Source organism: Rhyacophila brunnea, unplaced genomic scaffold, assembly GCF_057557595.1.
Source record: "Rhyacophila brunnea isolate RB1 unplaced genomic scaffold, BYU_Rbru_1.0 scaffold_12, whole genome shotgun sequence".
NCBI lineage: Eukaryota > Metazoa > Arthropoda > Insecta > Trichoptera > Rhyacophilidae > Rhyacophila > Rhyacophila brunnea.
In genome coordinates this window covers 26,386,038-26,402,955 of record NW_028232774.1, presented here as the reverse complement: position 1 = coordinate 26,402,955, position 16,918 = coordinate 26,386,038, and the positions used below count along the sequence as shown (strand labels likewise).

At 33.1% G+C, this 16,918-nt stretch overlaps 1 protein-coding gene across 2 annotated transcripts in view; it reads left to right on the top strand.

The window, feature by feature from the left end:
- The first annotated feature begins 731 nt into the window (after nt 1–731).
- LOC147078003 (uncharacterized) overlaps nt 732–16,918 on the top strand; it is a 90,617-nt gene continuing 74,430 nt past the window's right edge. Inside the window, exons 1-2 of one of the 2 annotated variants that reach the window (XM_085961080.1) lie at nt 732–895; nt 2,539–2,625. The gene's annotated coding sequence lies outside the window, so the exon portion shown is untranslated. Of the gene's footprint in view, nt 896–2,491; nt 2,626–16,918 lie in introns of both variants that reach the window. The other variant, XM_085961079.1, reaches the window with a different exon arrangement.

Sequence of the window (16,918 nt, the reverse complement as noted above, 5' to 3'; positions counted from 1 at the left end):
TGAATATTAGGTACTTATATCAGATTTACCTGAAAATCAACATACTGGTATTTTGTACCGTATAGCTTAATAGTAAAAACTACCAGGTGCCAGTGGCACCTGTCAATATAATTACGCTCAATGTGTTCAATGTGCAGACAGAGATAGAGAGCATGTGTTGCGTTACAGACAGATAAATCAAGAAATATTATGACTTATCATATGTTTTATTACTTATTTTATTAGTAGTAAAATACTAAATTATTTTTATATATTTGTTTTGTGCAAACTATGTTATGTAATAAATTATGACATTTTTTGAAATGCAAGTTTCTAGAATTTTTTTAAATTTTGAAAAAATGTAGCATTTTTTTCTGCCAGCTTATTTTCTTATCCTATCTGTGCATATTTTTGTGAATACCAGTTGGCAACACTGGTCTTGATAGTCCTGGTTTTCGTACCTAAGGTACCTTTCTATAATATGAACGACTGGGTTTACTGGCTTGATTATGTAATAATATGTTATAGAATGACGTCCCGTTGGGATAGGCGGGTTATGCGTTGAATAGGGGCGACATATTACAAAGAGCGACGAATGAGAGCACGAAAACAAATATCACAAATGAAAATAATAATGATTCAATGTTTCGTCTTAATTATCCACAGCCCAATCTTATAATGACGTGTATTCACCCTACGCTAGTTTCCATATTGTCAAAACTTTGCAGGCCATTCTATCAGAGGTTATTTCCAGTCTGTCGGTAGCCGCAGTCGAGTGCATGCCGAAGCCGAAGCGGTCCGATTTAATAAACCGCTATTAAATTACTTCACCCCCGCGCATCAAAAAAAGTTTGATCAAAGCTAACAAAATCGCGTTCATTTTCTCGCGGATACGTTAACAAACAATAAACTACAGGTTTTTATAACAATAACGCAGTTGAATATTTGGGCGACAGCGTTAATTTATTTAATATAATAGCAGCTTAATTAAAAAAAAAACTTCAAATATATAGTGTACGTACGTAGGTTTTGACTTCAAATCGACCAACAACAAAATTGCTGGATACTTTATCGCCTAATTGTTGTTTATAATGAGTGACCTTAGCTGAAACTGGCGGATCTTAAGTCTCAAGTTTAACAAATTTATTTAATTTAATGTTGATTTTGGACCCATCATATCTTGGTGGCGCTCAGTAATCTATTTTTTTTTTATTGTTTTTGGCACAATTCAAAAAATATCATGTTCAGTGCCTCGTAAATAAAATAATATAGTGCGTTCAAAATAGCAACAACAAAAAAAAATTTTGTATTAGTCGACTGATAAAGTTTTTACAGAGGTTTGCATGCCGTATTCAGTTCACCTTGAAAAATAAAGGTCTTTAGTGAATTTTTGTGTTTATATTATTTAACTTCCATATTGTACAATACCTCCATAATTTCGATAATCTGTGTTATATGTACCTATTATAACACCAATTATAATCAAATTCAATAGTCTGTAAAACAACTCATTTAGACAGGGACGGATTTGACGTTTTGGGGGCCATATTCACAGTACCAAAAATATATACTTAATAATGAAAGAAATTGAACTACCTACCGAAAAAAAAAATAAGAGGCACGAACACCAGCATTTCTTTTTTACAATATTTTCATACTCACAAAAAATAATAATTAATTTGTAATATTTAAAAATCTAATTAAAACTTGGAAATTAGTAGGTATTTGCTATTGTGGATTTTTTTTAAATTACAGAACGTTTTTTTTTCGTTTGATATTTTTTTGAATTAGGAATGTCAGCATGGGGCCCTACACTTGCGCGCACTCAGAGTAAAGGTTAATACGCTCCTGCGATTTTAAGATCACACATATAAAAGCGCATTGAGTAAGCTAGAAAAATGTGAAGAAGAATAGTATATATGTATATAAACTATCCCCAATTATTTTAGATTACAAACATTGGCAGAAGTTCAAATATTTTTTATTAATTAAATATAGCATCAAACTACCGGCGGTATGGCTAATTAGCGCTTGCATTATATGGATACTATATTATTTATTTATTTAAATCGAGACCGAAATTGTATTTTTTTTTGTTTCATAATAATATATTTTAATCTAAATCTTCATAACCTAATAGGCAGATATGACTTATGAAAGTGTATAATATAATACTTAAGTGTTTTATTTTGTTTAGGTAGGTAGGTATATTTCTTGTAATGTGTATGTACCACGAAATTTCGTACACCAGATTCGTGCCGTACCAACATAATGCAGCCATGTAGATTATTATTTCTGTTTTGTTTGAATTTGAAATATTTGAACCAAAGAGACTTTTATTGACGCCGGTTCTCTGTTTGTTCTAAATTTAAATTTGAATTTGACGAGGCGAAGTTTACTCTGAACGGCCTCACGGAGTGTTTGTTCACATGTTCGTAAAACCGAAAAAATGTTCATTTGTGTAAATGTAAATAAAACCTTAATACTGAATACCTAATAATTTATCGTATAGGTACTTACCTACTACAACTACTGAACATATTATTATATGATAATTAGTATGCAATACAAGAAAAGACAATAGACTTTACTATCTATGTTTGGTGCAGTGATTTGAATTATCCAAGGATTATTATACAATCTAAGGTAAGCATATTTTTATTTTCTTTACTAACTTATTTTTAGTTTGATAGTATAATAATATATAAAAATATACATATATAATAATTCACTATAAAGATGCACTAGTATATACAGTTAGATTATATTATATAGTCATGTAGGTACATAATGAGTTTCTATATGGTTTCTATGATGTCAAGAGATCGCATTTCATATGGATATTGAAACGAGATTTAGGTACCTATCAGTTGTTTTTTTAGGAGATAGTAAGAAGGAATAACAATATTGTCTTTTATCATTCTCCAATAATAATTATTATTATTATTTTTAGATATACCCAGCGTTCGAAATGGAAAATTTAAAAAAAATGTTAAATAATTTCCCTTATAATCCTTAATATAATCCTTAATAATCCATTATAAAAATAAGCGTGTTAGATGTTTTGTTATATTATGACATATCTAGCTCAGATTGTCAATATTTTTCCACGAGACAACGATTATTTTGCGGATTACATTTTCATGTACCGGAACGGCGCTCCGGTGCGCTCCAATCCATTTCGAGCCCTGGCTATACCCTATTAGATTTACACATATTTTGTTAGAATGTACTATCTATCTAGGTACTTACTGTAATTTATATATAAACAAACTTCAAGAAGGACAATGATGGATGATGTAAGATTTTACTAAATTAAATATTCTTATAAAATCAATACTTTATATTATTATATTCGCGAATAACAACAATACCTTCAAGATCACATATAAAAAAAAATCTAAAGTTTCTTTTCCGGTCACAAATCACGCAGTACAGCATTTTAGGCATTATTGCCTATTGTTTAAATAAATTATTGTACTGTTGGTCTAATTTATTTGAATTTTTTCAAAGATTCAGATAATGCTGGGAATCTAGCTTGTGACTTTCCATTTGTATCCAAATGAACTGTTTTTACCTCGCTTGTGTATTGAAACCACTGAGCTGTGTCAGTATAGTTGTACAAGTATGCATTATAGATTATAATATTATCACAATTATTGACGAATAATTTGCGCAATTTTAAAAAAATACTTCCTAGATACTACTTATTAGATAGTTAGATTCCAAGAATATTTGAAAATTCTATTAGACTGCCATCTCTGTCTCGGACTCAAAAATGTTATTTTAGCACAACATTAATTTAGCGTTATCATCAGGGATGGATTTACACTTGAAGGGGCCTTGGGCTAAAATTATTAGTATTGGAGGACCCAAAAAACGCAATTGATCAAAATATACTCAAAAAAAAAATGGTGCTCAAAGTATCTTTATGGATTATTCAATGTATCGATCGATTTATTGTTCGCACAGGTTTAACAGTGTGTGATACTGACTACCTTTCTGAAAGCATACATATTCATATAAAATAAATGGACGGCTGGATAGAGAGAAGCGCGAATCGATCCAACCGTTGTGTGTATCTTTGATTTTAAAAATAATAAGTGGATAAATTACATTCAAACAAATCAGTCTATTTACTCATTATCTATATCTGTCTAATTTTTATTTCCGTATTTGATGCAGACGACGTTGCGAGTGATCGCTAATTCTTAATAATTTGTTAGGTATTTAAAAACACCAAATTTTATATAATATAACAATTTAAATTATTAGATATATATTATAAAATTAATAATCTTAAATTCTAATTATGTTATGGAACGGCGGAATCATTTCAAATTATTATAAGTTAATTAATATACTTATATTATATTATAGCAGATAATGTTTTAGAGTTTAGTTTAGAGAGTAACTTGTTACAGTCTGGTTTGATACAGTGAATGCCATCGATGCGTCTTTCTCTAACGTTGAATTTAAACTGAATTGTAAAGTTATTTTGATTCTTTATAAAAACAAAATATATTACGCATGGCATTCTTATACATTTAGTTTGATAAGGAAAGTGGATAACTATAAAACAATATCCACTAGGAAGAGGTTTGAAATAATGAGCGATAAAGATGCATTGCATTCCGGACGTTTTAGATTGATAGAAAAATCGTGCGATAAACCAAATCTATATCAAACGCATTCCCATACATTCATTATGCTGCTTATTAATGCTTGATAAGAATAATATAAAGATAGGCTCAAATTGCGGGGCTATAACAATTAGCATAACTGCACCAACATAGAATTTATTTACTGCACGTAGAATAGTTTAAAAAAATAATCGCACACTAATGAAAATAACATTTTGTATAAAGCTATAATTCGTGAAGAAATTAATTATTCGAAGTCACGAAGTTTTGTTTGCGACTCACGATGTTTCGTTTGGGTAAACGCATTAATAGTATGTATTGTGTTGCATTTGTTTGACTTCGTGGAAAAGTTAAACTGCCGCTTTTGATATTATTTTCTATATAACTAATTAGAAATTATAAAAGATTGTGGCGGGATTATCTGCTGTAAGTGGATTGAGTTTAGACTGTGTAATTTGATCTATTAAAATAGTATACAATGGTCCAAATGACCAAAGTATTGCATGTATAAATTTAAATGTGGTACCGATCGCGATACATACTAAAACTTTTCGTCTAATCCTCCGTTTTTTCCCCCACAAGACAAAGATATTATACTTACTTAAACAAACGAAATTTCCGAGGTTTGGTGAATACAACAAAAATGTCGAAAACTTATTTATTTGGGTAGAGATTTAGCTGGTGAGGGCAGTGACGTCCCGTGGGGGTAGGCAGATTGAGCGTCGCTTGGGGGCGGCAGTTACTCGAAGGGCGGCAAATCGAAGAAAATCATTTGGAATATATAGAAATAGCTACCTAAACTTAGTAATAACGAAAATATCTTTCCATTAAAAAAATTAGCTCAATGGTTTTGTCGGGTTTGCGATATCTAGTTTACTTCCGTTGCCCTTCGACGTCCTTGGCGACCAGAAACGACACGTGCAGATTTGCGAATCATTAGTCTGATATTTTGTTAGTAATGTATCCTTAGTCCTTACAACACATTTCTTAGATATTGGACTCATGCAAAGATGAAAAAAAATGAGGCGGCATTTTGGCGTAGCCTACGGGCGGCATTTTATCTAGGGACGTCACCGGGTGAGGGAGTAAGGAATTAATTTTCGAAACTATCACGGAGTGAATTTACATGGAGAATTAAATTTCAATTACTCACACATGTTTCGGTCTTGTTCAGGTCATAGTCAGAGGAGAGAAGACGTCATTTACCATACTTATTAAACCATAGAATATAATATAAATCACGAATATTAGCATATTTTTGTTCCAGACTTTTACACTAATACCCGCATGATATTTTAAAAATAGAACTGGACTGTCTGTCAGAAAAATCCAATCATAAGACAATTTAGTAGTTAAAAATAAAACAGTACAATTACAGACAAAAATCTTTATGCGTGCACTTGAAGAACAAGCATTCCAATGAATCTTAGTTCCAAAACTAAAATCACGTTTAAAAACTGGTATTAGTATCAATTTAGTATAACACAAACTACACTCAGTCTTAATCGTGCGTTTCACGAGGCCCTACGTTTGATGTGAAGCATCACCAGTTTTTACACCTGGGAATGTGTAAGGAGCAAATACCAAAAACTGAGGCCGCCACACACTCAAGTATGTTTTGACTGAGTTTACAGAGCGTTTTTAATAAAAAAAAGTGCCAATGGAAGACAGGATCACGGTGAACTAACGTAAAGAAATGATTCTAATTGATAAATGTATAACACAAAAAACAATACAGACATTCAAAACTATGTGAAGAGATGTTCACGTCCGCAATAATTTGCCTCATTTTTTTAAACGCAACAAAATTGGCCTTTGTGACGACCAGACCGAACGGACAACAACTGGTTGGACCGACTTGAACATCTTCATTTGGTACAAGTTATGACATTATTTAACACAACGTAAGATTTCGTAGGTATGTTCTTGTATTGTTTTGTTTCCTTGCGTCAGCGGAGAATTGCAGATCGTTTCGCTAAGTGGTGTTGTGTGAACCTACTACTAGTATGCAATAATACATTGGTATAATATCTACAACAATATCGCATTGATTCGTTTTTTGTAATAATTATCGTGCATAAACAGGTGGTCGAAAATAAACCGAATTTCGTGCCAAGAATTAATGCCTTCTTGTCGCCGAAACGACGTTGGCAGATCTAATAGAGACAGTTTTGTCTGATCATTCCTGTCTTTCACTCATATGGCGGCGTAAACAAAATGCTAAGGGTCAGGTATGCCCAACTCCAAGTAAACTAACTACTCTCTCCCATTGATATTCTTCCACTTAAGCAAACGTTATTTAGCTGGGGATACTAAGGCTTTTTTTCCCTAGATGCCTTTATATAGGTACTTGATATATGCTCGAATTTACCATCAAGGTTTATTTAAGAACATTGGCAGACAGACTCTACTTGATGCTAAATCTAAAGGAATTTGTGCTGGCTGAGAAAAATGCATTATTGAAAACCATTCGTCTAGCCACATCGGGTATTGCTAATTTAAATTCGGCCTATGAAAGCACCTTGCAAAAACTCTAGCGCAAACAATACTGGTTTTCAACTATCACAAAGAAGTCATAGATTTCCTATTCATCGTGAAAATGATAAATTTTAGTGTTCTTTTAGATGCTCATTCAGCACTCATTGTCAAACTATTATCTGCATGTACAAAGAGCCTACTGCGTGGCGGTAATGGGCGGGAAAGAGGCGTAAAAAATTACGTCTCAGTTTAAAGGGCGAGATTCATATATTATCTTTCTCGCACTCCTGCAGCTGGCTTTGAGTAATGCAATATAATCAAGTACCTAATACTTCAAAATCACACGGTATTTCTCGTAGTTAATTTGTACAACTTTCACGTAAGTTGATTAAGGAAATAAAAATAGGAATCGTTAAAATGCTTCCTCTCCAAAATATCAATGAAAACATATTGTGTTACAACTTTATGTACACGATTTTTAGATTTTCACGATTCAATTCATATGGGTCTTTGATGCGATTGGCCAAAATCCGACCCGCGATCGACCGTTGTTCCGTTGGACAGTTATATTTGAAGCGAACAGTCTAAATTATAACTTTAAGAGATTCATAACATGGCAATCAGGGAACTCAGAAATTGTTCTGTGATGGCAATATAATATTATATAAAGATAATAAGTATCACTGTTAACAAGATATGAGCAAAAAATAGTGTAATAAAAATATATATTATGTAAATATGTACAAATTATAAAAACACAAGGAAGTACACCGAATGAGCGAGAGCTGACCTTAGAGTTGTTAAATGTTGTTCTGAAGTTGGTTTCGTAGCCCGAAACAACTGTCAACATGAATAACTAAGTTATCGTAAAGTTAACTAAACACTTAGTTTAAACCATTATAATAAACGCAATCTCAATTAATGAAATAAAATATTTATGATACTTATGGTACTTAAATCAATCCACACAGGGACTTAATTATTTATACAGACAAATAATTATGAATTGTAAAAACCGTAATATTTATAATAAATACTATAAATAATATAGTTAAACATTTTAATTAAGTAATATAAAGTCTTTCCATCACTAAATGGCAGTTGACACCATAAAGGTGCATATTTGATCGTTTATAATCCTATCGTTCCCCTATTCTCTATATTCCCTTAATACCTACATTTTGAAGAAATAAATCTAACACAAAACTAGTAAAATCTCTTGAATTTTGGTGATTTCTGTTATGCTCTATCTGTTGCGGAAATGGCTATTGACCTCACGGCTTGGCATTTGTTTTACTGTCCATGTTCCATCATGTCACGCTTCTGTCAATGTCTTCGGAAGTTGCTCATAAGACAATTCTGGCAAAATCTTTGAAAAGTGTCGCATGTCATTTCGGGATGGTTAAAAGTAAAACCTGCCCAATGTCCTTCACATATGAAAAACGATTAATTAACAAAACTATTGTGATTTGTTATAAATTTTATAAAATAATACATAGATATCTTACAGTGGCGAAGGGTGGAGGTAAGCTGTTAAGATCTGACATAAATAGTGCACATTATACGTCAAACGTATTTTTTTTCATTGAACTAATGTGTAAATAGTGTTTGTTAGTTTTTAAAATTCAATTACTTAAACCCTGCTTAATCCAAGCCATAGTAGATAATAGTCAAAAATATGCATTTATCTTTAAAATATCTAAAATTATGTCATTAAACCATACATCATTTCAGAACAATTTTTATCGATTATAGTTTGGTTAGGTAAGGCTTAATGAATTAAAAAAAACTAACCAACACCATCCGCTGTAATATGTATTCTTAACTTAAGGGGGTACATGCTCAGCGTAGGTCAAAATGGAGCTTTTGTTCTATTTTCAAAGCATGATCCTGGACATACCTTAAACGTAGTAGATAATCTATTTATATAATTTTGAAGCCTTATTATCATTTATATTTATTTTAAACATTTGATGACTGCATAAAGTATTTTTATTACATAAAATAGTATTCTTTTAAACCTCTCGCTCTAATGTTTTAGAATATAGTCATATTTCAGTACATAAATGTGCAGTGGTGTTAAGATTTTTTACATTTATTAATTTTTAAACGCATTTATAAAACCATCAGTATAATTTATATCGACATTATTATAATGAAATATTTACGATAAAAAATTATATTGATAATCTCTGTGATCCCAAATTTGACAAGAATTAGGCATTTTGTTATTCAAAAAATGGGCAAAATTAACACATTTGAAGATAATTCTAAAGATACTCATAATAATCTATGTCTTTGACCATTAAAGTGTGATAAACATCCTACGAATAATGATTGCTTTATAATAATTATTGACCTGAGAATAAGGTAGTGTTTTTTTGAAATACGCCATTTCTTTTGGCATTCCCCAGTGGTTAAGCTACAACATACGGCCGTAGCCATAAATTGACAAACTATAATTGAAGTAGGGAGTAAAATGATGTTAACGCGCGTGTTTGAACATGTGCCTAACCGATTTTTTTAAAACGGTACATGTTCAAACACGCGCGTGTAATTATATAAATAGATTATCTACAACGTTTAAGGTATGTCCAGGATCATGCTTTGAAAATAAAAAAAAGCTCCATTTTGACCCACGCTGAGCACGTCCGCCCTTAATTCAACGAAAACTAATAAGTATGAGTGAAAAAGTGTGCACTATTTTTGTCTGATCGCTCATAGCATACCTAAACTATTATGTTTTGGTTTAGGCAGGGTTTAATTGAATTTTATAAACTAACCAGCACCATTTGCAAATTGTATTCTTAGTTCAATGAAAACAAATAAGTATGACTGACTAAGTTTAGTATGCACTATTTATGTCGAATCTTAACAGCCTACCTCCACCCCTCGCCACTGATATCTTATCGTAATATACATAAAATTTTCTAGCCGTCACTGGAATCACTCCATTAATTAGAGTCAGACAACAAAATATAATGCCGGCAGCGCCGCGACGTCAGGCGTCGTCATTGAATCAATTCGGATCAAAATACCAACGAATCGAATGTGAGGAAGCATTCTCAGACTGTTTATCTGGATAATAGACGCTCTAATGAACGTGGATAGACGATCGACTGGAATACCTACTTTCAAGGATATATGAATTTAAATCTTCCAAACATCAAATACATAATAATTTAGGGTTGCCATATCGAAAGAAAAAGTATCCTTACTTACTTGCAAGCATCGAAACTTTTTTAATATTACTAAAAATGCAATATATTATTGAAAAACAACAATCATAATATAATACAGGGAACACAGAATTAATGGGAACCGAAATACCAAACGGGTGTGGAGTACCAGGCAACCGATTTCAAGTGTGGAATAATATGGGATAAACTTGAACACGTGCCAAGAATACGTCATTCTAAACTTGTCCTTCATTCTGACAACAGCTCTCGGTTTATGCATTGACGCTCATTCATTATTGGTGTATTTGAAGCAGCACTCTAAATGGAAAATTGTATGACCCAAGAGCGCTCAATGAGTTCCAGAAAATAATGACATATTTATCTAATTGTATCTATATTTTATAAATATAAATGTATTTAACTGAGTGTTATATGGTCAAGCTGGTTCAGGTGGTCACGAAATGGAACGATAATCTCGGGAATTTAACGAACCGGAGCTGAGCTCATAAAATATAAAACAAAATACTTACATTGCACAAAAAAATAGCTAACTTATTGCAAAATATTTAAATACATTTTCATCGTCAATCAGCATTTAAATATTCTAGTCATGGAAAAGTATTGAATGAGTCGATACTCGATACTTTTTTGACCACCCTATACATACAGTTCTTGGACCGGAGTAGACCGGAACGCCACTCCTTGATAATCCTTGAGACTATCGCTCGGTATTGTGGAAAATTATAAATTGGTCGTTAGTTATGAAGAAAATAATTAAATTCATTTGTCTTACATATTCTTTCTCAGAGTTGAATGCGAAACGTATGGTAGATAAATAACAAAAAAAATCTAAAAAATCTATCGAGCCCCTGTTCGTTTTTTTTTTCATTTCGAGCACTGAACCTCATTCAATGATAAAGCACTTCACATCTGTTAAAGTTGTAAACCTCTGGTGGGCAGATCATGACGTACAGTCCTACAAACTTATCTAAAGAACGGTCAAAATGGAACTACGAACTACTAACGTCATTCGAATTTCAGATTCTGTCCAGTTCCGAGTCCTGATTGGGTAGTTTTCGACTGTGGCTCCCCCATCCATTCTTTAGATAAGTTTGTAGGTCTGCACCTACATTGGACAGTACACAAACTTAACGCCGAGGTATGTTTAGAATAGCAGACCAGACGGTCGATTGGCACGCTCAAATATAGGTGGTTGGACGTTATCAACAAGGAAACCAGGGTGGCCGGTGCAGAATAGTGGAATAATATAATATTTTCTGACGAAAGCTGATATCCGCATAGGTTGTCAGTGTCGATGATGATGGTGATGGGTGAAAGGTAAACTGCCATTCCCGCTGCAACAATATGTGACTATTGAAAGACAGTTATAATCGATAATAACACAATACTATTATAACAATGACGACCATGTCCAGATGTATTTTTAAATCAGCCAAATTATCCTGTAAAACTTATATAAATTATCTAATAAGAAATATGTAGGTACGTTAGGCATAATGTATCTACCTATGTATAATTTAGGACGTCTTATCCGTGTATCATGATATTTTAAGAGCAGAAATAAATTCCATGAATCAATAACAGCACTTGACTACTATATTGAAGATGCTGTACATTTAAATAGATACATCGACTTGCAAACTTGTTTTTAATTAGTTTTGCATTGTCCAATGTAGGTACCTACTTTAATTTTATTCCACTTCTGCAATTAGAATTAGTGTTAGGAATTTAATCAATTAATTACATCACATAAAAAAATCTGTCCATTCACTAATTAAGCATTGGTATTATTAAAATTGTGTATATATTATTTAAGTACCTAAATATTATCTTTATTTACATTTGTTTACCTAGTAGTTATCTAATAATCAATTTATTAAAAGTAGACCCTGATCTAACTATTGGATATATTTAGCAATATTATATTATAAACATACATATTACAATATACCAAACTGGCTGCAAAAGGTGGGGGGAGGGTTCCTCCACGGAGTTTACAGTTTCTATTTTTATACAGATACTACAGAAACATTGATTTTTGAAAAGAAATAAACGTATTTGGGAAATTAGTTTTCATTTCCTATACTTAACATATAAAGAGATCTTTTGTCGAGGGTATGTTCCGCTACAGCCTGGGATCACGAAAGTGATAAATCACTAATTACGTGATTGAAAGTTCTATTCTGAATTTAATTCCTAGTAAAGTATGGTGTCTACATAAATTTGATATGAAATCGTATGTAAACTTCCTTTTACCATTATGCCAATCTTTATGTGTGTTGTTTCAATACCTAATATCATGTTAAAAACCTTTTTACATTATACATGCTAATTAACAATCTGACATGTCGCATTATTATTATAATGTATTCAAAAGTTTTACATACAAATCCACTTTACCTGCAAATATTTTCTGTTGTGCATAAACACGACATCACCTTATTCTTACAACAATTAATATGTACATACTTACAAATCTACTTCAAGTTTAACTAGAAACCTACTAGATTTATCTCGCACATAACTTGCATATGTAGAGCAGTGTTACCTAACCTTATTTCTGCCAAGCCCCACTTCAACGCTTCAAAAATCCCCATGCCCCCCTATCAAAATTTTATAGTTACTTACCTAACTAATTCTGGAAAAAAATGAATTGCTTCAAATAAAAAATGCACATAGGCAATAGGTACTATTTTACCACGTTTTTATTAGCTCGTATTCTTGTTTGTCCGGTACAGATTTTTTCTTGTGTGTCTAGTACAATTTTTTTCTTGTTTGTCTAAAATTTGTGTTGGACGATTGAAGATTTTTAACTAACTTCCCGACTAGCTAGACATTTGAAACTTTTAGAATATATCAGAACACGACGACAATGTATTCTTTTAATACTTTTGGCCTTCTTTAAGCAGAATTGAATTCATTTTCAGCTAATTCTGTTTTGTATGTTTCGGAAAAAAATCTTTAAAAGTAATATTTACTACTCACTATTACTGGTTGCTAAGGGGGTCCTAGCAACTAAATTATTAATATATACGTGCGTTACTATGGTAATCAATATGAATATATAATTGTCAAGTTTATATGATTAAACAGAAAATTTAAAAACGTGGTATATAAAAAGTTGTGTTTATCTTGTAATTATTTAATTTAGCTTTCGTAAGTAAATATCTACCTCTATTACGTTACATGTACAACTCGGAAGAAAATTAGTGCACTTATGCTATGCTTCGTCTTCAAATGATTTTCAAGCTGACCTTTTTGCCCACCAAAACATTCAATTTCGCCCCACGTTGAGAATCACTGATGTAGAGCGTATGCACTCAGCGCAGCGCACATGAGAGGGATGCAAAGTGGGTGTTTTATTTTATGCGATCGCGCAACAAAAACGTGTGCGTGCGTCAGAGAAAAAGTTACAGACAGATATATAGATAAATCAAGACAAACATATTATACATTATATGATACACTAAGCGCGCCGCGAAACGAAGAATTTTATAAACCACTGATATACGCGACTATTTTGATAATTTCCGAGATAATTTTTCGCTCTAAGCGAAATCGTGCTTATTTAGTTTAATTTAAAAATAATTAATTAATATTGGATAATATAAAGTAGGTAGGTATCCAGTTGTGGTTAGCGGGACGTAATTTGCCCAGGGCTGGCATAGAAGAAACAATAAAATTATAATTGCCTAAGTAATAATAATTAATGGCATTGTCTTTTTAAAATGAGTTACGTCGGAACGGAAATGTCAAGCCGATGACCTTTAAGAGTGTGAATCTAAGAAAGGAAGTTCGTAGATGGCTTCAAGATAATTTGGCGAAGAACTCACATATTGCTTGTGTTGTCATATCCGCAAACAGTTAGTTAGGTAAGTAGGTATGCACTATTCATGAAGACGAATTTCGCTGTTGTGTTGGTATTATACAGTGCCGTCTATTGAAGGAAGACATGTCCAAGGTAATAATGATGGATAGTATTATGATTCATGATTATTTGCCAATAAAAGAAATGGACGATAATATGCAGACTAAATTCAGAGGGTTGGAGCGGACCCTTTTTGAGTTGCTCCGCTCCGGGACCTAATACTTGCTCCAGCTCTGCTCCAGGGTCTGTTCGGCTCCGAGTAAAAAGTTTTAATGTTATGTATTATAATATAATACATACTATGTACTTATACAAATGTTAAAATATAAGTACTTTTGAAATAAGGTTTATTATCCGTCCTTTTCATTATTAATTCCATTAAGCAAAATCGGACAGCAAGTCGTCATTCATTATATGCATCTTCTGTCAAAGAAGTACCGATAATGCGATTAAGAAATAACGTAGGATGACATTATTATTATTAGACTATATTCATACGGACAAGGTGGTCGAAAACCCCACAATAAGAAGGGAGTTAAAATTCCAAGGCTTTGGTGAGCTATATTGGTGTCCACCATTGGAACCAGGGAACTGAAATACCTAAGAAGTGTGGAGTAAAAGGCAACCGATCTCGAGTGTGGAAGAATATGTGATAAACTTAAACACGTGTCAAGAATATGGCATTCTAAGCTTGTCCTTCGTTCTGACAACTGCTCTCGGTTTATACTCATTCAATATTGGTGTATTATTTTAAGGTTGCAACACACACTATTGCAGGGTCTAGGACGATTTGGCACCGGGACAACTGGACGCCATGGAATTCGAAAATAAATAGACGTTAGGTACTTATAGGTACTTTAAAAAAAATATTTAATATTATTATTTATATTTAAATGATTATATTTTGATTTAATAGTTGGTGAGAATATAAATATGCAGACGTAAATAAAGATTTAATCGTGCATATGTTTAAGTTCGAACGAAAAAAGAGTTTTTTATTTTATGTAAAGCCTTTTCAATCCGCAATAAAGAATACATTATGCTAATAGTAAAATGAATTAAAACTACTAAGTAGTAGATAGAAACTGGTTAAAATACCTCGTCTACGTTCTGTATATGTGTCTACGACAGTGCGGCGTCAAATTGTCCGGAGTCCAGTTGTCCCATTCCCATATTGCACGTCTATAATGTGTGGTTTATTTTCGCAAGACACTCACACTTTCAAAACCCTGCTTTAAAGTGTAGTGTATTGGAGTATAGCCTATCTGAATTATATTTATTAATCTGTTCTGTGATTGGTTGTGTAATTGCTAGCGTAATAGTACAAAATGTTGCAGTTCTTGGCATATAGGTATTAAATGATACAGTCAAGTTCGTTCAGTGCTCTTTTCCATTTACATTTCGCTGCCATATTATTATTTACTTGCGCTTTTGGCTACGAATTGTCTTTCTTCTAAATGATTCTTATTTGACGTTGATAAATTAGCAAATGGACATGTACTTACTCAGCTATTGACATTTGCAATCGTCTGCCAAATCGGTTTGCCATTTTTTTCACGTAACAATTAGTAAACATTTGTTTCCATTAAAATTAAAAAAAAAAATCCTACATGTTATAGGAATCGACACACTAGTAATTTTCTCATACCGGTGCTGGTGTTATGAACCGACTCGGCGAGTAAAATTGCAAACCGAATTGTAACTTAAGCCGGGTCGCATATCAAAACTTGTCCGACTACAACATTTCGAATGTGTCAATTAAATTTTTTTCGTATTCATAAAACACGTGTAATTTAATGCACCTCCCCGCACACAGCTCAAATGCTACATTTTAGTTTGAACAAAAAACAGTTGATGACGAAAGCAAATTTCAGTCAACATGGGGCGCAAGTATAATTCGATAAAATGTCATTAATTTCGACTAGCCGCGTGACGTCACTTTCCCAGGTTGGTCTCGCCTTCGCTCACGAAAGAACGTTGCAACATCGCGCCCGTTTTGATTTATGACTATTTCCCAGTCGAGACGATTTTCAATTTATTCTTTTTAGCACCACAGCAGGCCACGAGACTCAATGACAGTAGTGTAGTAATATATGTCAAACAATCACGAACACCCGGGTTTTGACAAAATCACATAAATATATTGTGACATCACTCGACCTGCCTCACACTGGATTGCGAAAGTTAAGGATCGGTGTACACACCACTGCAAGTTTTCAGATACGCGTCGCAGTTTACATTCTGCAGACTGAAGTGAGCTAGGCCCGTTTCAGACGGGACGCCGGTGTCGCGCTCGTATTAATAAAGGAACCCTTTGTATCCGAATAAAATGACCTTTGTCCTTTCAACGCGTGCCCGGTACACTTTTCCGTCGGCCGCTACATTCTCAAGCCGCCGAAACGCTTAGTTTTATTACCGCAGCCAGTCTTATGTTCTAATTTATAACGCGAAATTATGCGTTGACTCATTAGCTCTGGGGCGTTTAAGGCCCCTTTATTCGAATACAAAGGCCTCCTATATTATATCGAGCGCGACACCGGTGTCTCGTCTGAAAGAGGCCTAACGGCGAAAATTAGTCGAGCCAGTTGAGTGTTTGATTGAATGACTGCTGAAACCTACCGCGTGTATGCAGCAACTGGTAGAGGTATGGTCGCTGACCTTTATGTGGCTAAAAACCGCGTTACTTACTCGAGTGCTAATTACTGAAGTCTTCAGAATGCTCATGGATCAACACCTCATACTTATTTTTG